This window comes from Hermetia illucens, chromosome 2 (genome assembly GCF_905115235.1).
Source record: "Hermetia illucens chromosome 2, iHerIll2.2.curated.20191125, whole genome shotgun sequence".
Lineage (NCBI taxonomy): Eukaryota > Metazoa > Arthropoda > Insecta > Diptera > Stratiomyidae > Hermetia > Hermetia illucens.
The window spans coordinates 186,778,667-186,805,493 of record NC_051850.1 but is presented as its reverse complement, the minus strand read 5'-3'; the positions used below and the strand labels follow the sequence as shown (position 1 = coordinate 186,805,493).

General features: G+C 39.4%; 1 protein-coding gene across 2 annotated transcripts in view; it reads left to right on the top strand.

The window, feature by feature from the left end:
- The first annotated feature begins 1,806 nt into the window (after nt 1–1,806).
- LOC119647411 (ecdysone-induced protein 74EF) overlaps nt 1,807–26,827 on the top strand; it is a 717,970-nt gene continuing 692,949 nt past the window's right edge. For both annotated transcript variants that reach the window (XM_038048293.1, XM_038048292.1), the window contains exon 1: nt 1,807–3,236. The gene's annotated coding sequence lies outside the window, so the exon portion shown is untranslated. The remainder of the gene's footprint in view (nt 3,237–26,827) is intronic.

Here is a 26,827-nt window from a genome sequence, read left to right as displayed (position 1 = left end):
GTGTGCATTTCGGAGTCGCTTTAATTTAGCCCCGTTGTCTCCCGTCCCAGACCGCAAATCAATTGTTACATGGGTCACTACATTCAGACAAACTGCAAGTGCGACAAAAGGAAGAACTGGAGTCCTTCGGCCCGTTAGATCACCTGAGAACATTGAAGCAGTGAGAGCGTCAATGTTGCGATCGCCATGGCGTTCTGCGCGCAAACACGCGTCTGCCCTTGGACTATCCGATCGTTCTGTGAGAAGAATTCTTCGTGATGATCTTCATTTTCATCCTTATAAGATGGCGATAGTGCAGGAACTTTCAGAACGTGACTTCAATTCTCGGATGAACGCGTGTGAGCTTCTTCTTGATGTCGTTCCCGAGGGTGCTATTGTTTTTTTTGGCGATGAAGCCCATTTTCATTTGTGTGGGTCGGTTAACAAACAAAACATGCGCTACTGGGCTGACACCTACCCTCGAGAATTGCATCAAAAGCCTTTGCATTCACCCAAAGTTACAGTGTGGTGTGCAATTTCTTCAGCTGGAATTATTGGTCCCTGGTTTTTTGAGGAAAATGAGGTTACAGTGACAGTGAATTCGGATCGGTATGTAAACATGCTGCAGAATTTTTTTTTCCCACGGCTAGAAAATTTGGATTTGGGGGACACTTGGTTCCAACAAGACGGTGCAACAGCACACACTTTAAGAGCATCGATGGCTGTTTTGAGGCAACACTTTCCAGAGCGCCTTATCTCAATTAGAGGCGATTTGGAATGGCCGGCACGCTCCCCCGATCTGTCCCCTCGTGATTTTTTTCTATGGGGGTTTTTGAAATCCCGTGTTTATGTGAACCGTACAAGAACCCTACAAGATTTGAAGACCAACATCCAAGAAGAAATTGCCAACATAACACCTGCTATGCTAACAAGAGTCATGACAAACGCCAGAAATCGGTTTACGTAATGTATGGAGAATGGGGGACGTCACCTAACAGATTTTATCTTCAAAACAATGTAAATAAAAATTTTAGACATGTACCTACATTATAAAAAATAAATAAATATTTTCTGATGCATACAATAGTTTTTATTGAGTTGCCGCATCCTGTACATGTAAAAAGGTGCGTAAAACGTCCCCCAAAAATGTGCTGGCCTGGGATGCGTCGGACATAAAAAAAAATGTTTACATGTTTAAAATAATTGGCGCTGATTGAAAACGCGCACGATTTTTTCAAATGAATAACTTCCCGAATGAATATCTACGTAGCTCGGCAAACCTTGAAATATTCTGCAACCACGTGGTGTTAAGAATTTTATCAAAACAAACGACCGATAAGCCGTTGAACTGTGAAAGCTCTCCGGCGTCTCGTTTTTGTTGCAGTAACGCTCTCCCGAACAACAGGTGCCAGCCAAGCAACACCAAACCTTTCCACAAACACTTGGCCGGCCGTCTCTCTTGTAAACATTGCAAAGTGAGCGTTCAACATGTTGCTGGCAAAACTGCAACTGCACTTTCCAGCGGCCCCACAAGCGATTCACGCCACCAAAACTGCACTCCGCAGCAGCATGAATCCAATGCATTCGGGCAACATTACCGTCAACTGCACTGAGCTGGTCTCTTAGCGGGTTTTTGTTGCGATGAATCAAGTCCAAAGCAAAATTGAAAAGCGAATCGGAAATTTCTGAGTGGATTTTTCTCCCGCCAAACTGCCAGGCCCCAAGTCGAACGTTGTGGAGAGCAAGTGGAGCAAAATTGCTGGGAGCTTGCGCTGCGATCGCGAAAAGCGAAAAATCACTAGCTCGCACCGCGGCATCGATGCCCCGTGGAAAATCAACTGATTCAGTCAGTCAGTGACTTTGGTACGAAGTTTTTCGATAGTTTTGCTGGTGCGCCGTTGCACACATTTGATTTCGGTCGCGTACAATTGCACGTGTGCTTTTTAGCGGACTTTTCTTTTCATAAATACAATTTCGATTTAAGTTGCGCATTTTTGGAACGGTTTTTCGTTTGTGGGGTTTTGAATTTCGCGCGCGGATTCTTCACCCATTGCTGCTATTCGGGGAAACCCCTTTTGGGCAACGTTCTCGTATGAAAGTGACAGTTGTCGGCAACATCCTAGAAGAGTGGAAATAGGATAAACCTTGTGATACGATACTGGATCCAAGTTTGGGAGACAAATTCGTGCAATATTACAAGATAGGAAATGTACAGTGAGTGAACCATTTTTGTGTGCAAGCAGTTCCCAGAATTTGCAGCAACAGTGGCCGAACCTTCTAAGGATAGTGGAGTCCATTTTGGCGCCAAACTGCTTTCAAATCTTCACAGGCTATTAAAAGTTATATTTCGCGTTTATGCCGGAATGAAAGTGTACGTTAGCGGCAATTAAACTCCGTTGACCTGGGGCAACAGTTTATGTTTCGTCTTGTGGTGCACAATTTGTTATGCTAAGTCTCTTCTCTCCTTGGCATTTTTGCGCTTGGTCTTGTATGTTACGATTTTGTTAAATTTAGACACGCAACGAGATTTGCACTTTTATTGCAAAAAATTACCAAGTGAAAATACTCGGTTCGGTTCAACGACGTTTGCACGATAATAAAAAAAGAAATAATTAGATGCAAGCAAGAGTTCGTTGTAGCACTTTCACTGATTTGTAAACATTTTATGTGTACATTTTTCTAATTTCAAGTAAAACAAAAGAATTTGAGAAGGAAAAAAACGACGAACCAGGTGAATTGACAAGAAACGTAAAAATTATCAGTAACCAGTATCTTTCGATGATATTAAACAATAACGAATGAAAATCCCGTTTGATTTAAATATTGAATATTTACGAAAATCAATGGGTTCCATATTTTTTTTTCGTAATTAATAATATTTTGTTATAACTGACAAAATTGGAAAGAAGTGCTTCTTGCGAGTGGCTCCTTGAAAATCGCTCGGATTTCTTCGAATCTTAGATTGCTTTGAATTAGTGAGAAAGAGCTGGTGGTGCAGTGCAAGTGCCGGAAAGTTCGAAAGTTAGTTACCGTGAGTTGGAGCAACAGAAACGGTTTTTGCTGTGCAGTCCTTAAACAAAAATTCTGTGAAACCCGAAAATAAATTAAATTCCTTTTAATATTTGGGATAAGTTCGTTTGTCCTTATAAATATACATTTTAAATATTTCGAACGAGCCCTTATTAATCTGTGGATTAGTAACATCATTTTGGATTACTTTTTGAATATTCAGCCGTTTTGGATTTACATTTATAAAGGTGAGTAAAAATTAAGCCCTAAATGGTATTGAAAATAATAATTTGAAAGGAAAAAGACTTAGAAATTTCTAGCAAACAAACATATTACGTAATCTTTTGTGAGTAATACAATATATGTCTGAGTATAAAATGCGCCACAACCTTCGGAACAATTTTCCTACTGTTGTTCTCGTAGAGGGAAAGAAACGAAAAAGAAAAAAATCCTTGAATGGTTTATGATCGGTGAGTTTAGTGCCTATGTATTTCAGCATTGACTTTCGGTCGCGAATATTCGTGCTCCCTCCATTTGTGAAGAAAATGACTCGTAAATACTATGAGACACTGAAAATGTCGGCTGTACTAATCACAAGAAAAAAACTGCAATAGTAGAAGAGTGAATTTGCTTCAATGGTTTCTCAGGAAAATTAAAAGAAATTGAATGAGGGCTTGTTAGTCATAAAGTTATGAATTGAAATTGTACTGAAGGGATTCATTGCGATTGGTCAGTGATTTTGGGTTAAAATTATTTGAACAAAATTAGGAGATTAAAATATGATACAAAATACTCCCTTTGCTACCTTTTATTTTAGTTGTATCATACTAGGGCCTCTACCAAGCAAATTATCCTTAACCAATAAGGTTTTGCTATTTAACGACCAAATCAGTTTGCTGATAAAGTAAGCTTCCTCTTGTCAAAAGTAAAGCTTCTCCAAGAAGGTTCCAGAAAGTAATTGATGGCTAATTTTACTGAAATATGGCGACAAATGTTAACGATTCATAACACAGATGAGCAAACATCCTTTCAGTATTCCTTGACGTCGAAAACTGTCTGACTGAATTGTCAGAATGTGGAAAGCGACTTGAGCGAAAAAGGGTCAAGTTCTGTTCATACTTCCCTAAAGGCAACCTACTTACACTGGATTGATGACATGGTTTGTTGGGACTCGCTGAACTGAGAGCTGGTCGTTCGGAATTTCCGTCTAGGGAGACTTGTTTCCATAGCAATGTATTATCAAATCAACTGATTATACCCCAATGAAATGGTTATCGTTGAATTTTCGGCCACTGAATTCGAGTATTTCGATGATTCAAGGAAAGCTAAAACGGAGAGTTAGCTGCATATTCATTTTTTTTGTAGAAATTGTTGAGTTGGTTCTTTTAATCTCCGAAATAAACACAAATGTCATCAATGCCAAATATTATTAGCTTATCAGCTAAGCGAAGTATCATTGTTTCAGTAGACCTCGAAGGAATAATTGAACTTTGGTCGATTTTTGGTACAGATAGTCGATCACCTATTACTCGTTTCGTCTTTTGTGGAGTTTAAGATACTCACATACAGCGTCCTACTTCTTATTTACACAGCTTGGTAACCCTTTAGCAAGGAGCGAAACCTATATAATGACTGGGATATAGGATGGCCAAAAGATCAACCGGAAGAGCTATCCCGGAAAGCTAACATTTTGGCAAAATTGACTGTGTCTGTCCGCATGTAAATATTGAAGAACCATTGAAGTACTCTGTGGCCACCGGCATATCATGCAAACCTAGCGGAGAGAAACAAGCGAGCTAGAACAGGAAAATAAAAAAAATAATGGCTCGACCGCGTGCGGAGCTGTGAAATTCGAGACCTAAGTGCCGCGATTGAGAGGAAAACTTTACCATGGATTGTATCCTTACTCAATGCTTCTCCTGCTATAAATGTCTATGAGGAACGGCTTTGGGTTCTCATAATTTCTTGGCATCCTCAAGCCATAAAAATGAAGGATGCCCCTTATGTTAGCGCGAGGTTCGAAATCCAGGATTTAGGCCACTATAATTCCATAGATCACAACTAAGTCAATAAATCGAACGCCAACGAGATATAATTAAAAATAATAACAAATATAAATGAAGTTTGATAAAAGTGAAAATAATAATAATAAAAAAAAATGGAATGAAAACGAAAGAAAGTAAAGCATAAAAAAATACAACCGTAAAAAAATAACAAAAAATAATTAATAAGAAAAAGAGTAATAATCTAGGATTTATGTTATGTATCTATCTATTCCTTATCTTTTCTTCTTCAAAACTCATGGCTTACGCTGACGATCAGTAATTCTTCTTTTTTGATTCCCTGTTTCTAAGTCCGTAGGATTTTTGGTAAAGGCCACTTCACGACTATCTCAATTTGAGAGCGAATTTGAGACAAAAATCGCTTTCTAAACTTTAGACCACTTTTATTAGTCCACATCTCTCCAACTACGAGATCACAAAAAAACGATGCTAGTTCGGAACAGAGGCGAAGCAAATTCATTATTTTAATTTTCGATTTTAAAAATATAGAAATCAGAAGGAAAAATTCTACTCTAGTAGCAGGCTCATGTCAGTTGACTCCTCGGACCCATTTTCGCTCAGCTATCCAATGTCGCGCTCCCAACCCAGACAATGAATCTAGAATTCATGATCAGCTGTGACAACAACAAAAGCTACTTCGAATTTTTCTATAATGCATCAAGCCATCCTTCATCAAACTAGCCTCTTTCCAACAACTAAATTGAAAATATCCCAGTGCTTGCTTCGACATTTGCATGCATAGCATTTCGCTTTAACCCGAAACAAACGCTGGAAATGCAATTAAATAATATAGGCATTATCGGGGCAAGTGAAAATAACAACAAAAAAGGTTAATGATCATTTTTGAAAATTTCTTTGTTGTTATAAGAAATATTTAAATGAATTATAGGGTGTCGGAGAGTTTACGGGTTCCGTGGGTAAAATTGTCAAAAGAAAAATAACAAGTCGAGAAACCAGAGCCAAGACGATTCAGGTATAAACGATTTTGTGTTTCGCGGTAGTTGGACTTGCATAATAATTTAAAATTGAACTGCACCAGTAGCTTACACAAATAATTTGCTCTGCAAAGTACTCTATCGATTATAGTTTCCATGCGATTCATATTAAGAAGTCCACATTATTACCAAATGTGAAGAAGTTCACCAAAATCCGGGGGGTTTTGTTTTATAAAAGACCTTAATAAATAACGAAATAAAAAAGAAAGAAAAAATAAAGCATAAAAAACTGAAACTGTAAAAAATAACAAAAACGATGTCGGATCGGACCAAATGGAGAAAAACTTACTCCTCAATCCCTAAACGCAAACAAAATATCTTTTTTTTGGTTATTTTTTCAATATGTATTTGCTTTTCGCTAACTTGGTAATTTTTCGTGAATTGTAAAAGATAAAGGGCGCCCGGTTGAATGGTGTTAGTGATTCTTTCTCTCTTTCTTTAAATGGCTTAAATTTCTGATGTATTACTGGAAAATGTTGAAGTCCTATGTCTTGCCCCAATAAGTTGCATTACTTCCACACTGGCTCAAATACAATTATCTATGCCTTTTTTTTCTTGAAACTCCACGGCTTACTCTGACGAGCACTAGCTTTTTTTGTCATTTAATTCCAAGTTTTTCGTTCCAAAGAATTCTAGGAAATTCTTCATGGTTATCTCAAATCTCAGTTCAGAGCAAAATTAAAACAGAATTTACTTCCTTTTCTATAGTTCAAACCCTGAAATCACAAAAAAAAACGATGCAGCAGCAGACAAGAATCAAGTCCTCTTGTCAATTCACTCCGCTCAGCTGTCCAAGGTCCCATTAATTTTTCGTCCCAGACAATAAACCCAGGATTCATTACCAGAATTCAACATCGAACCGGCCTCTTTCCAACAACAAAACCTGCAATATCTCAGCATTCGCATACATAGCATTTTCTCTTAGCCCCAAACAAAAATGCTTTTGATAATATCCAGTATTATGATGTCTATGGTGAAAACAACAACAAAAACAGTTATTGATCATTTTTGAAATATTTGAATTTTTTTTTGTTCTCTGAAACACTTAAGTGTGTTTTATATGTGTTTTTACCATTCAACTTTAGCTTCCATTCACATTCGTGTTAATGAATGTGGTTCTGTGTGATTAAGAAAAACGTGAGTCCCCAAAAACCTACTGTTATCAAATCTAGAGTTCCCATCCCCGCTTTTAATGCAGTAGAGATCTAAATTTTTCACAGTGGAAAGTGTGGTTTCCGCTGCTTAGAGTAAAACTCGACTCTATAATGAAGAAGCGAACCCAATCAGAGAGGTGAACTTTTGTCGATTTAACAAAAGATATAAATATTGTCTTTCGGGAACCAACTGTCCTATTCATTAGATAGACAGCGTTAGACAAGTCACGTTGGTCGGCTCCTCTGATCGGTGAAATGCTTAGACTTGACTTCACAATTTCACTTTTACATTTGAGTTAACATGAACTTGGTGTACAGAACTCCAGCGGAATCTCTAGAATAGTTCAGGGTGATAATTTTAATAGCCATTCAGGAAGCGAGAAGACAATCTGATGTGGGTAATTATTACTGAAATATGATACAGGCTGGTTGCTTACGTATGAAATTGAGTTGGGCGATTCGAACAGGATCTTCAAATAAAAAAAAAACCAGTATCCCAAAAATTTTATTTAATATTCTGCGTATTGTGCTGTTGCCGTTCCTTAATGAAAAAATATATAATAAAAATTAATATTTAATAATCTATTTATAATTAATAAAAAAAATATTTAATTTACCTAATTATTGTAGTTAATTCCATACCACGAAAGTCCGTGTCTATCAAAAAAGTTTGGAATAGATCTGTAACATGCTGAACTTATTGGCTTTTTTTCCATGCAATAGTTGATAACATCAGAAAGGCTATAAAATAAGAAACTAATTTCCGCAATTTATATGCCGAGTTCTATGCAATTACTAAAAAAATACTAATTAATGGTGACTTTCGAATAATTTCAAACAACAATATCATTTATACCATTCATTTCTGAGATCATGAGAGTTTTATCATCTTTTTTTAATCGGTCATTCATCTTTGAGCGTGGAGAAAATTATCGTGGAGTAGTTTCTTTTAAAATTATTTGCTTCTAGCAAAAGCTAGAAAAAATCTAAAAAATCCAAAATTCGTAGTTTAGCAATAATCTAGCATCGACTTTGACTTTGATGTTAATTTGTGTAGCTCGTGTCTATTTTAAGAAAGGCTGAAGGCGCGACAACAGGTTTCTACAATTATGAAAAACTCCCAAAGAAGTCGAAGGAGAGTAATTTTGTCTTGCCTACTACTAGCTTGAAAATACCTTCCAGTTGGTTTAATATCCTATTCTAACATTTCTTTCCATTACACTGTGTTCTGCTTCCAGAAGTGTCCCTCCCTTTTCTCAGAGTTGGGCAAACTCCTCGACTTTAAACGCCATCGGACAACAGGTGCTACCCGCTGTCCAATGGGATGCTCGAAAGGTGGCACAGGGCGCTGAAGGTCACTATGATGGCCTAAGATGACTCTTCTTGGTCATAGGTCCTGCCAGTCGATCTACTTTGCTTCCGAACAGCCAATCGAGAAGAATTTGCTGCAAACTCCGCGAACCTGCTATACGGGGAGAACCTGAGACTCCCCAGTGACCCTCGGGTCGGGACTCAACGCAATCGGTCTGTTGCGTTTGCTGGAAAACACAATTCCAAAGCTGAAGCCGCCACCACCCATCACCCACGCCGACATGGAACTTTGTCATGATGGAACATTCAAGTACTTGCAATGTCTGACCTCACATGAATCACACCTCTCCTCAATTTTTGAAGGAGATTCCAGTATAGACTTGGCTGATAGTTGGACCTGGGGACGAAACCCTTTCATGTAGTGCCCCTTTACTATCAACCAAGTTACCATTGATTTGATTTCTGATTTACTCATTCGTGTTTTCTTTCGTTACGAAGATGTCTCGATGAACTAATTTTGACTTAATCACTTTCTACTATTCGAAAATGCATGATTCACCTATGACCAAAGGACTGCAAAAATTGTGGCAATTCTATCAAGAAAATTATAGCACAAGGTTTCTCTGGAATTAAAGATTTCAAAAAACTGTTGCCGCTTTGCTTTATTTTTTTTTTTAATTTATCGGGGATATACATATTTTGGCGATTACTTGTCGCCTCCTTCTCAATTTTTCGGGTTCAATTTTAGCTTGCTTGGTCCTTAATTCTAATTAGTATTTTCGCTGCCCTTTTTCAGTGATTTTTTTATTTTATTATTATAGATAAATATCTTTCTTTCCAAATGGGGCAAAGGCTGAAGAAGAAGAAGAAGAATAAAGAGGGTAAATTTTTTTTTTGTTTGAGGATTGAGGATGGAGGTGGCTAAGTCCGCATGCAGTTGATGTCGGGCCGGACCAATTGGAAACAAACTTTCTTCCACATTTGTGGTTCACGGACTTCTTAAATTCTTAACTTAAATTCAAAACATTCAAAAAGGTGACTGAGGGTTTCGTCCAGGGCACAGACAACTCATCAGATGCTGCCTCACCTTTGCCCTGGGGGTAGGGTGACCAAAAGTGGCTACAGATGACAATCACTCCTTTATGTGTAATCGTAAGCACGGCATGAGTGCCAATTATATCCAAGTGAAATCCGTCTCCTTTATTCAGACGCAGCCACTTTCGGTAACGCTGCTCCCAGGGCAGAGGTGAAGCAGCGTCTGATGGATTGCTCCTGTCCTGGATGATATCGTCATTCATTTTTTGAACTTATCGAAAAAAATGAAGGTCTTAGGGGTTTAATTGGAGTACCTGTTGTGTAAGCATAATCCCACTGTCCTCTTTGGACACGGATTGATTTGGCGAGCATAATAAAGCCTCTGCCGTAACTAATACCGCGATACTGATATAGGTGCCCGAGTTGTAAAACTCTACGGTTGATCCAACAAGGAATTCTGCCCGCAATACGGGCGCAACCACAACCGCTATGAAAACCTCACAAGTAGGTCAACCGTAAATAATCGGACTGAGAGCAGGGTAGGAATTCTTCCGGAGCATATGCCCTCAGAGAGACATCTGCCCATCGGTCAGGTTTCGTGGCAAGAGCCACTTCAGATTAGTTCCTTGCAAACTAGGGTTTGATCACCCTCTTTGAGTATCTGCAGATGACACTCCCAAAGGCTTGACCGGAATCAGGCGAAACAATAAAGACGCTGGTCATCGTGTCCATAAAAACTATTTTGACCTTTTAATGACTTTAATGCACCTCTCTCAAATAGACTATAGCCGATAAGTGCTTCACCGATCCGCTTGGTATTTGCTAGGTCCCAAGGGGTAATTTCCAGCTGTGCATGAAAGCTGAATATTGTAAAAACAGTATCCGTTGCTAGGCAGGTATTTTTTATTTTGCATATAGCAGTATTTCGGGGAAAACTTGTTCCCTTCTTCAGGGCAAGGTGTCAGTGGTCACAATTGTATTTAGTTTGAATATTGTCCCGGAATGTGTCTGGAGTTTTCACTTTCTGATCTAAGTTATCCGCAGTTTTGATAGGAGATTGCTTAATCTTCAATTTTTAAGTATATCTTGCGAGCATTTTGAGTTTGGTGTTAATTGAGGAATACTAGCTGCTTTGGAGTCCTGGTCAATTTTGCTAGCTACTGAGATAATTACTATCATCTCATGAGTATTGTTTTTTTTTCTTGTTAGACTTTGACAGTCGTGCCTGTTACTTATCAATTAGTCTGAGCGGTTTTCAAATACTTTCCAGATTTACCTGGAGAATGCGCTTCTTTTTGGCGGAGGATTGTCTATTCCCCTAGGGATTGTTAGGAAGCCTTTCAGGATTCTAGGGTCAATTTTAGACAATCCGGATTTCAAGATACGTCAATGTTGAAAAACTACCCGTGTGCCCCCCCCCCCCCTGTGCTTCTTTTTCAGAGATCTTCCATGTTTTTAGAGTCTATATTTGCGAAACCAAAAAATTCCTTACATAGTTTATGGTTTCAATGGTCATCACCTATTTTCATAAATTGTCACCTCTACATATCTCCAGTTGCCACTTCTGTGCACCAACAACAGGGCCATCGAAAGAAAATCCTGGCTTGGGGTGACAGTTGTGCGGAAAAGCTGGGTCCTGGTTGAAAATTATGCTGGCCCCTTACTATCCACTTTTTTAATTGAAATTTCTTCCCCGAACACTCCAGAAAATTCCGGGCTAAATGGAAACGAATACGAATATTCACCGGAGACAGTGAGGCATGCTTGTTAGTTTGCGCTGAACGCGATTTTGGGTTCGTACTGTACATACATATATACTATTTTTGCGAGGAGAAGTATCCTTCGACGAAGTTCCCGCAGCGTTGGAAGTGACAAAAGTCATTCGAGTCGCCGAAAAGTAGGAGCAGTAATGGAGCTCTATCTTAATCCATGACTTTTTAACACTTTCATATCAGGTATTCCTCACCGCCTCAAAGAGTAAGTTTTTATAGTCCTTGATGAATCCTAGTCTTTGATGAATATAGGATAGAGTCCTAGCCCTTGACGAATATGGAAGTATACATGTACAAATACGATACCAAACTGAGTCAATATTTACAAGTGGGCACCCTAGAGCTTGGACTCTGAATACCAAAGCCATTACTGTTGGTTGATCAGCTATTTACTTAGATAAACTCTTCAAATTCTAATATCAGTTGTTATATGAGCAGTAATCCAATATTCTCAGAAATCATCATCATCCCCGACATTTTTTCAACACTCCCTCCAATTGCGTAACGCTCGTCACATTAACATTTATATTACACTTTGAATGTAATCTAACGTACTTGAGGCCCTAACAAAAGAAAAACGCGCTAAAATCATTTTTCCTTTAAAACGTGATGATAATTACAAGCTTCGTGCTTTGTCCATATTACATATAAACAACTGATAAGGGCACTCCTAGTGTGATAGTGGATTTATTGCAAGGAAATCTTAGTATATACATACATAGTGTATCGTGTTACGTATTACCACCCATTACGCGTTAATGCGCTTGTCTAGGCTATTTGCTTTGCGCTTATTACTGTCATTACTATTCTGCCAAACAGCCACCCCCTTCTACTATAGTAAGTACAGCGCGAAACTAATATTAGTTTGGGAGTGATATCGTAAAACTACTTAAAACTGCTCAAACTGCCAATAGTCGTGGTTACGCAATGTCAATTAAATGAAGGGTTGAATAAAGGCCATTTTATTATAAAATACGCGCCGAGAACACTCACTAATTATTTTAGTATTTAATTTAGTTTGTTTATTCGATGAAGGACTGATTGCAATAATCTTGGAACGCGCGTGTGCACTGGCATTCCTAGGTGATTGCTGTTCGGATTATGTTAGTTGTTTTAATATTGTACCGCTCTGTAAAGTGGTTGGGAAATTAGTGAGTGATTATTACTGACAACTGCATCTATTTAATGGAAATATTGCTCTTTGTGTCATGTGCTAATTGATGTTAGAGCATGTTAGAACGAATTCTATGTTACATATTCTTATTTTTCTCTTTTAAATGGGCGTTGGTAGTTGAGGAATGTCGGTGACGTTTCACGAACGTGAAGGTTTGTTCTGTTGTTCTCAATAAACATGAGATACTTTTACGGTAATATCTTTACCGCCTTATTTAAAAAATGATTATCGTTCAGTCATATTCCTGACGAGTATCAAAATGACATATTATAAACTTGTTAGCAGAAGTGTGATTTCTACCAAACTTGGCACAATTAGGCTCTATATTGTAGTCTACATTTCGTGATTCTAAGATGAACTTAAAAAATAATAGCAATATACTCTTATTAACTTCATTTAAACAGATATCGGTATGGTGTGCTAATGCCCGTGAAAGAAATGTTCAATTTCGATCCCCGGAACTCCCCACTTTTCGAACAAATGTCAAAGTTAAGACCGGCTTCGGAAAGTACTAACTAAGACCTTTTGTTTGATACCCCACATGGCTATATTTGGTGAGAAGAAAATTTTCACCCCCCCCCCCTTTTGCAGGTATGGGAACGCCCTTAAATTCGACGTAGAATCATGCAATTCACTGTATCCGTGAGCTTACGCAGTCCCCACCTTTTTACCAAATTTGGTGTCAATCACTACAACCGTTTCCGAGAAAAATGTGTGTGATAGACCGACAGACAGCCAGACAGGCAGTAAACCGATTTTAATAAGATTTTGTTTTACAAAAACCTTTAAAAGTGAGACACTTGCACATGATTTTGTTTAAACGTAATTAATTAAAAAATGATTATCGTTCAATTATATTGTTGACGAGTATCAAAATGCATTCCATGGAGAAGTATATTCTGAGGAAAAAGCTTGAAGAAATTAAAATTTTATCGATTTTGCTTTATCTAGTTTTCAAAGTGCTCCTTACCTTCTTGGATTAAAATGGGATAAAATAAAAAGTGGGGGGGGGGGGTGGTAAGGTCTAGCTGTCTGGGAAATGGTGGAGCGGCGGCGAGTCATGAAAACGCTAGAAAAGGTGAAGTTTGCTTTATTTACAAAGAAAAATTTATTTCACGAAGGATAAAACAGGACGGGAATAAAAAGAAGGAAAACTCGTGTGTGTTTAAACTTTTGTTAGACAACAAAAAAAAAATTGTAACAAACATCGAAATTTTGGAAAATAATTTTTTTTTAAAATTTTAATCCCAAACCTCTCTCATTTTTTAAGCTTCCTTAAACTCTAAAATACATTTATATATTTTCAATAATAACAAATAAATTTTTCAATATTTCAAAAATGATCCTTAACCTATGCTGTGTGTTGGAAGTGCATTTCGAGTGATTGTTTCTGGTTAAAGCGAAATGCTATGCATGTAGACATTGCAGGGAACAGTCGATGTTGTGGAATTTCTGCTCTTGAGTAGAGACCAGTTCGATGAAGGATGGCTGAGCCGGTTCTTTGTTCAAGGAATTGGAGGAGTGCAGTTTGATGGCTGAAAGAACGCAGCTGATTGCTATTACTGGAGTCAGGTCGCCTTTTTTGTTTTTTCAGCTTTTGCTATATTTGTTTGGGAAGTTATTTTTTGTGCTGCGCATAGAAATCTTACGAGTTTTGTAGACAAGATACTCTATAAGGCTGACTAGAGTGGCATTTGAGTAATTTGAGTCGAATTTTTCTTCCGATATAATTTACGCATGCAGTTCAAAATAGGCAATTACTGGAGAGGACTGCCACTTATCATATCTGAGATGACGTCTAATAATATCGAACAAAGTCGGTTTTAACGAACGAGAAGATAAGGTTTTGCTATTGGTGACAGGGAAAGTGGATTTTTCACAACAAGTTATCCCAGACCAACCAAGCGAGTAATTATAATTTCTACTTAAGCGGAGACAAATCTGTATGTAATAGGTTCATAGATTGTGCCATTTTATTTTAGGATTAAGGGAGTTTGGAGCCTGCATCCAGTTGTTGATGGACTGGACCGGTTGGGGACAAATTGTTTCCAACTATTTTGGTCCATCGATCTTTCGTTTTTTTGTGAAGGACTTATTTTTTTTAAATGATCACTGTTTGCTACGGTCAAGACAGAGGAAGAGGCAACTCATTATACTGTGTCTTATCTCGGCGTTGGATGCAGCGTTGCCGAAAACGGTTCGTAGGTGTTCAGATTCCCACGAACTATATCAATGGGACAGAAGTAAGACAGCTAGTGATAACTGTACGAAACCTTAGGGTATTTCGATATTGGAAGAAAATGTTTGTACAAGTTGCAGTGAAGATGTACGTCGGGCGTAAAATGATATTGTCCTTTCAGCAAAAAATTTTGAAAAGAGAAGAATAGAGAAGTGTTGGACATTACGGGTTCATGACTAGATCGATTCTTGGGGAAATTCAATTTTTTTTATTAATACTTCTGAAAATATGTTTTCTGATAAAATGAAAGTCGAATTCGGTTTTAAAAGGCTGAATTTTCAGTATATAAAAAATGCTACTACATAGTGCAGGCAATCATTGCTCCAATGTTATATGCCTTGGTTGCTGCACACTTCACATGTGATCTGAAGTTTAGCCTCTGGCTTGGAAGGAATGGTTTTTGTTCCAAATTTGATCTTCATGGACGTGCACTTTCTCCACTTGGTAATAAGTAACCTTCTCTAACCAGGGTTTTATGTCATAGACTACATGATTAACATAAAGCTCGACTTCTTCGAGGAGACGTTCAATAACACCAATGTCGTCCACGAAACCAGTGGGGGCTACATTAGCAGGCAGGTCTAGCGTCAGTAGTCTGTTATACATAATAATCCACTAGGACGGACCCTTGTGGAAATCCACATGTCGTTTCATATAATTCTATCGATTAGGAACTCAAAAACGATATGTACCAGGTATTTCGGCGTAAAGATCTGCAGCCCATCGGCTCCTAACATTGAGTGTGATTACTGCATAGCATTTGTCCTCATGAAATACAGCCTTAGCTGTGTTAGCCAGCAGGCTAATTGCATCCGTCGTAGCCCGCCTCTTTCGAAAACCAAACTGATTCTCAGAGAGACCGTCTTCCTTTTCGGCAACTGAAAGTAATTGCAGCAATCTGTTTCTCCTTCCTTAAGACATACGGTGAATACCTTGGCAAACATATTTGGCGCTATATTCACTGTTGTCTCAAGGGTTTTGTTGGGGATACCAGCCTTATTTTCTGCTATATTCTTGGCAGTTTCCAGGATCACTTCCCCGCTTACCACTGGGATTTCATCGGGATCCACTTGGACAATAGGAAAGCTAGCGGTGTTCACATTTTGTGGAAAAAGGATCGTCACATTAGTTACATCTTTAAGTGGGTGGTCTCATATCTGCAAAAGGTGGGTGTACAATGTTTTTTTCACCGAATATAGTCATGTTGGGTGTCAAATGGAAGATCTCGATTAGTACTAGCTCAAAACTAGATTTTCTGTGTAAATTTACTGCAACCCAAAATACTAAATATCAATATCACATTAAAGTGAATAGTTTGGGATGCTAAATATACATATACATTACGAGTTGCAAACAAACAGTTCTGCACTCATATATACTTAGATAAGAAACAAATAAAACCTTTCTTATCTGAAGCATCAAGATCAAGTATTTTCAAGTGACCCACAATCACTCACGCCGTCAAATTTTGATATTTTACTAAAAAATCTATAGCAGACAAAAAATAGCCTCAAAAATTCCAAAACTTACTTTTTAAAATATTTCTTGTTTTTTTCTTAAAAAATAAAATATATTAAAATTGGTGGATTTCGGTGCGAAGCCGGGATGCCCGGAGTTTCTAAATAAAGCAGGCCTTGATAGGATACCGGTTGTTGTGCCATTGATGACGATGATGATGATATGAAAAATTTGAACCCGTCACCTTCTCTTAAGCTGCCTTTGAATTTGGTAAATTGTTTTTGCAGAATCCCTTTTTTTCAAATTACTAATTATTTTTGTAAAAAGGACGACCGAGGCTTCATCCAGGGAACACTCAACTTATCACCTTCACCTTCCCCACCTTTTCCCTGGGATCATTAAAGTTAAGTATTTAAGATGATCATCCTAAGCGGCCGAAAACGACCTAGAGGGCAGAGCTATCCCAGAAACCTAAAAATGTTGGCGAAATTGACCGTGAAGGTCCGCCCGCAAAGACTGAAGCTCCATCAAAGTACTCGGTCGACACGTTCTTGCACGCCTCTGTGCTAGCCAGGCTCGGGAATGTGGGGGTCTTTTGAGCGCTTTGATCCCTCAAGTGTCATTATTGCATACTATCTGACCTCTCTACTGGAAGTAGGGTAAGTGAAAGTGATTCTATGAAATTCCTTCAACTGCGGAAACAGATAGAAATTGCTGGGTGCTATGTCAGCGTTGTAAGTGGGATGGGCAATGACTCCCAAGCCAATCCCTGGATTGAGTCCTCCATTTGTTGCTACACATGCGGGCGCGCATTGCGTGGTGTTTTGGACGACTCGGTGTATTTCCATTGGCGAGATTGTTGTTTTGTTTCCGGAGTAACGTAATGGCACCACGTTTCATCCCCCGTAACAATGGAGGCTACGAAGTTTTCGGTTCTCTCGTCGCATTCACTCAAAAACTTTCGACGCGCTGTTATTTGTGGATTTCTGAAAGCATGTGCGGCACCCAGTGCGTACACATCTTGTGGTAGCCTAGCTTTTCTTTCAAAATCCTGTTAATTGAAATTTCAGAAGCCTTAGGAATTTCAGGAGCCAATTGTTGGATAGTGATTCGCCGATCTTCGACCATGATTCGCTCAATCTTCGCCACAATTTTGTCGGAAATTGACGACCTTGCGCTTCGTTGTTCATCGTGGATGCCCGTGTGGCCATCAGCGAAGTCCCTACATTATTTGCGGACTTGTTCAATGCTTATACACGGTTCTCCATTCACTTTACTTAGTTGGCGACGAATTTCTATGGGTGGTAACTTCCTTGCGTGTAAAAATCGAATGACCGCAAAAATTTAGCACTTGACAGTGACGACGATGACAGACTCCATCGGCAATGGCTGTCGGCCTCTTACTGACCATCACAGACGGGCGATTGTTGTTCGGATCGGTGGTGGGGTGAACCAGCGGATCAGGTGGTGTTGCCAAATTTCGCCTAGTCTCATGTGCGGTAAAGTTAGAGCGTTGGGAACCTTATTTTTGAAACAACTCTCGTATATTGTAGAATTGAATTCCACAGTCACTGTATGCATATTATTAGACATAATCCTATTATATAAAATTAGTTCCTATTTGAGGCACAAAAGTAAAAAATGTAGTGAATTTTATAAAATGATACTATGCATATAAATCGACATGTTATTCTTCAGTAAGGACACTTTGTTATGAAATGTATTTATAAATTATGTTGTTTTTTTTTTTCAGTCAATTTTAATCCGACTTTTAATCGCAAAACCACAACAAATTTACACATTCCATATCGCTTCTATTGAGCTTTCATTGATATCCTAGTTTAGTATGAATGCATAATTTTCACTTGAATCTTTCTAAATAATGTAGTCCGCGTTATTAACAATACATAACTGCGTTCGTAAATACGAGAAAATTGTAAAGCAACATAACATAGTAATTGTTCAATGAAGGACGCATATGACCACGATATCAATATCTAATCTTTTCTCTAAATAAAAGAAAATATCTAACAATGAAGAAACTAATAAAATTGAAGTTCTAATAAAATGTTATGTTGATGGAGCTGGCAAGAATGAGTGCGTGAATCAGTAACGAGATTATGATTATCTCATTGTTGCTTTGTATTTGCTTTGACATTTTCCGTATTTATGCGTGTGAGGTCACACTAGATTGGATTTTCCTTTAGTTTCTTTCTAGAACGAAAGATAATTAACTGCCTGGTTGTGTTTGAGTGTGTTCAATGGTCTGGTAAGCGAAAATATCCCTATGAAACAGTGATAGATACTTTAATTATAACTTCTTTGAGACGAATCTGGATGTTTGGAAAGTATATAAATAGTTGATTGATTTGTTTTCCAAAAAAAGTCCCTTTTTGATTCTCCTCTTTTTCAAATGATTGCTGGAAGCTGACAGAGCTTTTCTAACAACATACGCTTTCGCGATAACGTTATATGAAAAATTCATCACTTTCATTCAGCCACATTCATACCCACTTAGAAACATACTTATATGTATCTTATCTTCGACCTTGAATCTAATACTAATTCAAATTTGACCTATAAAATTTCTCTGAAAAATTAACTATACATTTCGAGATTCGGTCCATGAAAGAGAAATGACTGAATCATCTGAAAAGCAAACTATTCATTAGAAAGAGCAACAGACAAGCACCAAAATAGATAAAATGAAAATTAACTAAATAAAAAAAAAACAAAAAAAAAATTAGAAGAATGTCGAAACATTGGAGAAATACAGAAAATCAATTTTTTTTTTTCCACGATTGGCATCATTAATCGTAGCGGGAGTTTGTAAATAGATACAAGATATGCGTATATGCTACTTAGATAGTTAGATACGAGAATGAGTATCTGCTGTATGCTTTACTGCACGATAATTTCGCTTGTTTTTGTTGCACCCAAATCACCTGCTAAATATAATATGATGGTGGTGAAATGAGCCAAATGAAAGAAAAACAAAATATCTTGAATATCTTATGGATGTGTGGAAGAATGGAAAGATTGTTTGGTAGATTTTATCGACTATATGGTTATGTTGTACTATGTTCATGAATATACTTATATCTATATAGATAATGGACGTTATAGTGCGGTATGGCGTCAATGTTTTTAGACGATTAGTATAGAGAGAAAGTGCATTTTGTCTATAACGTTCGTTCGGTTTGTTGCTGTTGGATACACGCCAGCTGAGATACTTGTTTTGCTTTTTCTTTTGCTATTTTTTTTTTATTGTAGTATTTTGTACGAAAGATTGGAATATTGTGACCGTTATCAAAATTAAAATCATAGTTAAAGGAATTGATCGTATGTTGAAAGAGAAATTTTCCCGCCAGAATTGAGAAGTGACGCAACTTGAAACCGAAGGGTCCGATTGATGGCAAAAGGTTAAAGAAAAATTTTCAATCCTTCAACCTTGCAAAGGGGTCTTCGTCTAAGATCTGGCAACTCCATAAAAAGTAGAGGACCGTCTCCCCCTCCTCCTCCGCATATTGGCTGCAAATAGCCGAAACCACCACCCCGATCTTTTCCATATGGTAGCTTAAGGAGTAGTGTCCCGTTAAAAGCCCTACTAGGGTTTTCATGGCCCACTTCTTAAGGGACAACAAAAAAGCCGCTCTAGTGCCCTCAGGCTCTTTCACAAGGATTTTCGACAAGAGTGCAAATTTCTCCACTCAGCTGCGTGAATCCTTGCAACTTTACCCTTGAGAGCAGACTTGACAGTGGATGACCGCATTCCAAAAGCTGGTTCAGGTCCCACCCATCCGGAACCTTGGCGAGCTAGTCTGTCAGCCTGCTCATTACCAGCGATGGTAGAGTGCCCCGGCACCCACATCAGGAATATTTCGTTCAGTCGGCTAAGTTTCAGCAGTACCTGATGACAACTCCTTGATATGTCGTTGCTGTTTAGCACTGAGAATGCTACCAGACTGACGGAATAAATTCGAATGGTGCGACCCCTCCATTTTGGTCGCAGACATTTTTTTGCTGCCAATGAAATGGCATATATCTCTACCTAGAATATGGTCGTCATTTTTCCGAGGAGTCGGGCCACTTCCATAAACGGATTCCTCGAGAACACTCCTGCGCCCGATCCGCTCTCCATGACTGACCCGTCGACAAAGATTATTAAGTTTTTAATCTTAAAAGGCTGATGGCCATTTGTCGACCATTCTTCTCTTTCGGTGATTACGACAGTGTATGTCTTTTCAAAGACGCATCTGGAAACCATATGATCGGTCGGCATTAGAGCTACTGGATGTTTGTCAAGGAATTTCCAGATAGACGCATGACCGTGTGGTATGGTATCGAGTCTATATGCGTTATTGGCTGCTTTCCGTTTCACCTCCAAATGCAAAGTTCAGTCTCGGCCACCAGACGATGCATGCATACATCAAAATGTGTTTTATTATGGATCCATACATCCAGTGTATCCGTTTTGGTGAAAGTCCCCAGGCCAAGCCGTTGCCGGCCGAGCCCTCTTTGCTGCCTCTTGTGTCGAATAGTTAGGATCGTCCGAGGACCGCTGCCGCTTCGGTTTCCCCTTAGCCGCAGGTGCCCTGAATGATCCTTTAACCTCAACCACGACACAGCTCTTGGGTTGCGATTTGCCCGAAGGCGCTTTGCCTGGAGGCGGTTTGCCCGGAGGCGGTTAGATCGAAGGCGGTTTCCTCGAAGGATGTTTGCTGTCCGTGGGCAGGTGCTTACCCATGGGCAAGAGTTTATCCTCAGCAGGTGGCGCTGAGTGGAGCCTGGGGTCAGGAGTGCTGACGGAAGGGGTCTGCTTCGGCTTGTCCGTTAAGGACTGGTTCCCAATTTGATTGGTTCCCACCTGAGTAAGTGGAGAATCTGAGTCTAGACTCAGGTTCTCCATCGATGAGCTTAGGGTTGCCCCTTCACTCGGGGTTGGATCGTCACGATCGAGGTTTAATTGTATTTGTTTAAAAGGTTTTTGTTTTTTTTCATGTTTTTTCATAATTGGCTGCCATGACCTCAGTTCAGTTTTATTGGGAAAAGTAAGTCGATCTCAGCAGACGCCCTTTTTGCAGAGACAAGGCTAGTACAAACTGGGGGTTACCTGGTATTCAGAGTTCACCGTTTATGGCACGGTAGTCGCACCTTGGCTTGGGGTTTAGATTACCGCTTGGCTTCAGGTGTTATCTCCCGTTTCCTGGAGGATCTACCTTACTGAACTCCCTCACCACGACAAGGTAGGTAATCGTCGAGGAAGATGAAATAATCAATTTATGAATCTGATAGACAGAGTTTAATGAAACTGCTAGAATTGCGATGATCAAATGACGATCCTGAGTGGCTGAAGACGACCTAGAGGGAACAGCTAACCCAAAAACCTAAAAAGTTGGCGAAATTGACCGTGAAGGTCCGCCCGCAAATACTGAAACGCCATCGACATGTGCTTGTACACCTCTGTGCTAGCCAGACTCGGGAATGTCGGGGGTTCCTTTGAGCGCTACGATCCGTCACGTGTCATTATTCAAAATTCACGTGTCTATAGCAGTGCGTGGGTCTGCACTGGAGCTTGAAAATTACTACACAAACATAGCGGTTTGCGTAACCGTAACGAGTTAAACCAAAACGCGAGGTAAAACCTGAAAAAAGAAAAATAAAAAAATCTCTGTTTCTTCTGCTTCAGATGATTATTAAGGCGCGACCTTTGAGGTTCCCGGGTACCTAATTTTATTTGCCATTTTCGGGATTAATTTGATCAAATAACGCATTCTATAGTGTGCAATTACCTTAAATTTCGCCACATATTGCACTTTATTGAATGCATTTGGGCGAATTGATCGTGACAGAGGTGAATGATCTGCCGCTTCCGTATGCGCATCTTGCTGGCAACATGAACTCTCGAAGTTCAAGGCGATCGTAGCGGCATCAAGACCTGTTCGTGGTGGACAGCTGATTAACAGCCGGTGAATTGTTAACTTCGCGAGCGAGGCGATGGGCGCCGGGAGTCTTCCGAGAACAAAGAAAGAATCAACCAATCCAGGGAAAGCGGAACAATAGAGAATGTGCATTAGAATTTTCGAAGATTGTGAAGTTGGTAGGAATCAAGAACTTGACAGGCGAACAAAGGAACAAGGAGAACATGAGCTTTGGCAAACGTATCACTTCGAACGGGAAGAATACTTTTGTTTTCCGCGACTTTTCTTTCCAATCAAAAATAGTTTATCAAAACACATGGTAGCTCGTCCGATTTTCCGTAGTTCATTGTTTCGAGCAGTTTTCTCTGAATTTTGTGGAGTTAATGGCTTGAAAACTTGCAAAATTAGCCACCACGCTGAAAGTACAAAATTTTGTCCTTGTCGAGTGGAAAATGTTCGTCCGTCTTGTCGCCCTCTATGGTTCTGAGTGTTGACCGACTATAAAAGACAATGAACGGCGTCTTGCGGTAATAGAGACGAAGATGCTGCGTTGGACTAGTGGCGTTACACGTTTTTATCACATCCGAAATGAGGATATTCGCGATCGTTATGGAGTTGCACCGATCGTAGAAAAATTGGGAGATAGGCGTCTTCGATGGTATGGTCACGCAATTCACGCTAACGAGGCCACTACAAAAATTAATACTTGCTTGTTGGCACTGGGTGAATTTCGTCGCAGATTTCCTGGTCGTCTGACACTAACTGGACAAACACAGCCGCGTTTGGCTATTCGCCTTGAAGAGATTGGAACAACACGAGATTCCCAAGGCTGGCCAGTGCTGTTGCCCAAAATGTCGAAGGGGAGCCGGAAACATCGACCAGACGACATGCCACGCAACTGGGCATCAGTCGGCGATCCCTGCGCAGAATTTAGGTGGAAGATTTGAAGATAGTCCCTTACAAACTGTAGATAGTGCTGTTAGCTGTTGACCACTGTCTAATCTACGCTCAAGCCATCCCGAATCTCAACGGACTGGAGGACGTTTTTTTCACGGAAAATTATGATGAGCGATGAGGCTCATTTCCATCTTAGCAGTTACGAGAATAAACAAAATAATCGTTTCTGGGACAGCGAACATCCGTGTATTACCCATGAAGAGTCATTACAGCCGCTTAAAGTTACTGCGTGGTGTGCTGTTTACGCTGGAGGTCTTTTTTTCTGGTGTCACGAGATCTGGGCTATTGAGAGCCCATAAAAGACGGAGGAAAGGGGTACAGTAGATCGTTCAAAAGCAGGTGGATTCCCAACTAACTTAACGAAATAAATGTGAAGATCCTTGGTGAACGCTGCGGGGAAAATCTGCAGAAAAATAGTACACATGTTCGAAAGAGGCTACTGAATTGCTCAACGCGTTTTGTGGTAGTGAAACAGTTGATTTTTACTAATATTGCCATTGAAGATTGATCAGTCGCTGATTGGGACCGCGTTTTGTGGAGCGACGTAAACAAGCTCAATCTGTTTGGTGCTGATGGAATTAGATATGTGCGTCATCAAGGTGGAGCCTGAAGTGGTTCCAAATACCAAGAGGAAGGGGTGAAAGCGTAATGATCTGGGGTCTGATATCACCTTTGTGTGAAGTTTTCGGCGCTAACAATATTTGTGATAGGGTCCTTTTCCCGTGATGGTGTTGGTCCATTGAGTTAAGTTGAAGAAATTATGAGATCGCCGATGCATCCTGAAATTTTGGAAAAGCACATGCTCATGACAAGATGAGAAAAGACAGGGGTTTCCCGCAGGATAATGTTCCTTAACATACGTCCAAGTTTGTGGTTGTTGTGGATAAAATGCGGCTTAACAGGTTGCAGTGGGCGGGTCATCTAATCCGTATGGATGAGGATGATCCAGCCCGGAAAGTCGATAAGGACAATATCTATGGTAGAAAAAGAACGGCGAGGCAGACCCTGCCTGAGATGGAGCCATGGGGTAGGTCAGGATGCCAGAAAGCTTTTAGGGGTATCGAATTGGTGGACCTCGGCGCAAAACCGGAGTGTCTGCGGTCCTTACTAAGGCAGACCTAGACCGGATGATGATGAATTTATTCCGCGCAGATGTGAAGCAGTAAGAAAGGTTAAAGGCTATTCAACAAGATTTAAAAAAAAATCTCCTTTTTTCACATTGTTATTATAGTAATTTTCAACCAATATCCTATCCCCTGTGAAATTCTTAATACCCCACACAAACTAACCTAGATACTAACATCATCCATAAAACTGCAACCCTCATCAAAAATTATTGTCGATATAAAAATCTCAAAGTATCATAATTAGGTTACTAAAGCTTGCACTTATCAAATTCGGGTCATCGTTGTAATATCACTTGAAAATCGAACCTAGCTAGAAAAAAATATAAGCAATAAAGTGAAAATATATAAACAAACAGATTAGCAAACAATTTACAATATAATTTCACCGATACCTGCCGATTAAATGCCATAGGAACAATAGTAAATGGCAGTGGTGAAGTGCAAGAAATTGACCACCAACCGTCGATGGATTAAACTTTTGATTTGTATTTGTTATATGAGTTTTGTTGAGGTTGCACACTCTTGGCTGAGTTGCGATTTTCGTCAATTATATCGACCTGGATTTTTACTGAGTTCTAGTTCTATGATTGCTGGAGATAGAAAATATGTATCGGAGTTTATCCATGCCAGGTTTTCCACGAGGGACAAATGCCACTCCATTAATTGCATGAAAGTAAATGAATCATGTTTCATTGGGTTGTATTGAAGCATTGGAATCAAGGGAGCCAGAGATGGAAGTATCTTTTATGGCGAAGGGTTTTCGAAGCCTTAAAATGCATGCTTCATTGACGAGCTTTCCTGGTTTTTAATAATAAAATATATTAGACCGCAGGGGTAAGAAAAAATTTTGTGGGGTGAAATCCACCATTTTTATCATGTGTTAAGGGGTAGAATGAAAGAGAACTAACGCGAACATATAGATACGACATTTAGAAAAAGATCCTGGTAGAAAGTCGGATAGTTGTTCAATAAGTTACTGCTTTTCATCTCCAACAACAACACTATCTACTATAAATCATTGAATATTTCATGACTTCCAAAGGTATACGACCCACATTGGGCGCCAAATATTTAATGTCTATTTACATTTGTATCTTAACTAATTCAAAGATTTGTCTTAATCTAATCGTCCTAGATTTTCGAATTTTAATTGACAGTTAAGTCTTTGAAAATTATGGGCTCGAAAAATGCATGGTTGGAAAAGTCCTTTTAAGGGGGGGCAGCTTAAGAACTTAGAAGGCTCTTCCGCCGCCTGAAGGACTCATGAAGCAATCCAACGAATGAAATTGGTGAAAACAACAGAACCTGAAGCCACCACAGCTAGGTTTTGGCAAGCGAAAAGCTGGGATTCACTATTGTGGCTTAGTAACTTCCTCAATCGCCGTATTGAGGAGAGTAGAAAATCATCTAACTGCCAAGAAAGCGCAACCGTTCCAATATCTAAAAGAAAGGCAGTTTGGGAAATTCGAAATCATCGAATGATCCAACGAATCAGATACTGAACTACCAGTGGCAGTAAGCTGCCTAGAACTGAGCAAGTTTAGTACTATATCTAGGATCAATGCTATCAGTCAACGGTGAACTGAACTAAGAAATGGCTTCAACCATCAACGAAACTTGGATGAAATAACGTTCCCCAACGGCTGTTGCTTGTGCTCTGCACCTCCAACGAGCGTTTCAAATGCACTGCACCATATGGTTCTGAGTGCTGACCGACTACCAAAGGCAATGAACGGTGCCACTCCGTAATAGAGATAGAGATGTGGTGTCGCATCTGAATTAAGAACATCCGGTATCGATGTGGGGTTGTAACTATCGTGGAAAACTTGCAAGACAGGCGTCTTCGATGGTATGGAGATGTAATTCGCACTAACGAGAACTCAGTAGGTTAGATTGGTTTGAGCAACGAAGTCCATGGGAGACGACGGAAAGACCGATCGAAACAACAATGGCTTGACACGCTAGAAAATGATTTGAGAGTAAGGATATACGTTTTTGACATCACTTAAAATTACAGGATTGCCTCCTATTCTTCTTCCCTGTTTCGGCTTTCGATATTCAACATCTACCACCAGTCTGTCTCGGCTCAACAATCGGATTCTTCAATTCCTTACGTCTATAGTAGTATTTCATCACCAGAACCGATTGCGTTTTCTCATCTCCCTTCTCTCCCTAGGTTTTTGGTCTGGTCTCTTTTTGCCAATTGTCCCATCGAATACCCTTTTGTCAATTTCATTTGGGACCCTTGATAAATTAGGTCCTAGGTATGTGAAGTATCATGCGTTCCCTTACCATGAAAAATATTGAGAAAAAAAAGCTTATGTTATCAGCGGATACCAGAATCTTGTAGGACTTAAGTATAACAGTGACCTTCTGGTGTCGACGGAAAGTTTTCTGATTTCATACTTGAGTGTGAATTTACAGGACATAGAGTACGGTCCATCACCCCGTTTTAATTTGGTCTGACTGGCAAATGGGCCTCCCAGCGAATATTGGTGTAGTCGTTGATTTTATCATCCCAAATAATTTTGATGGAATGTGGGATTGTAGTAATTTATTGGTCGATACTGTGGTAAGCCTGCTTGAATATCTACCTGAATCCAGCAGACGTCAACGTTATATTCTCAGTTTTT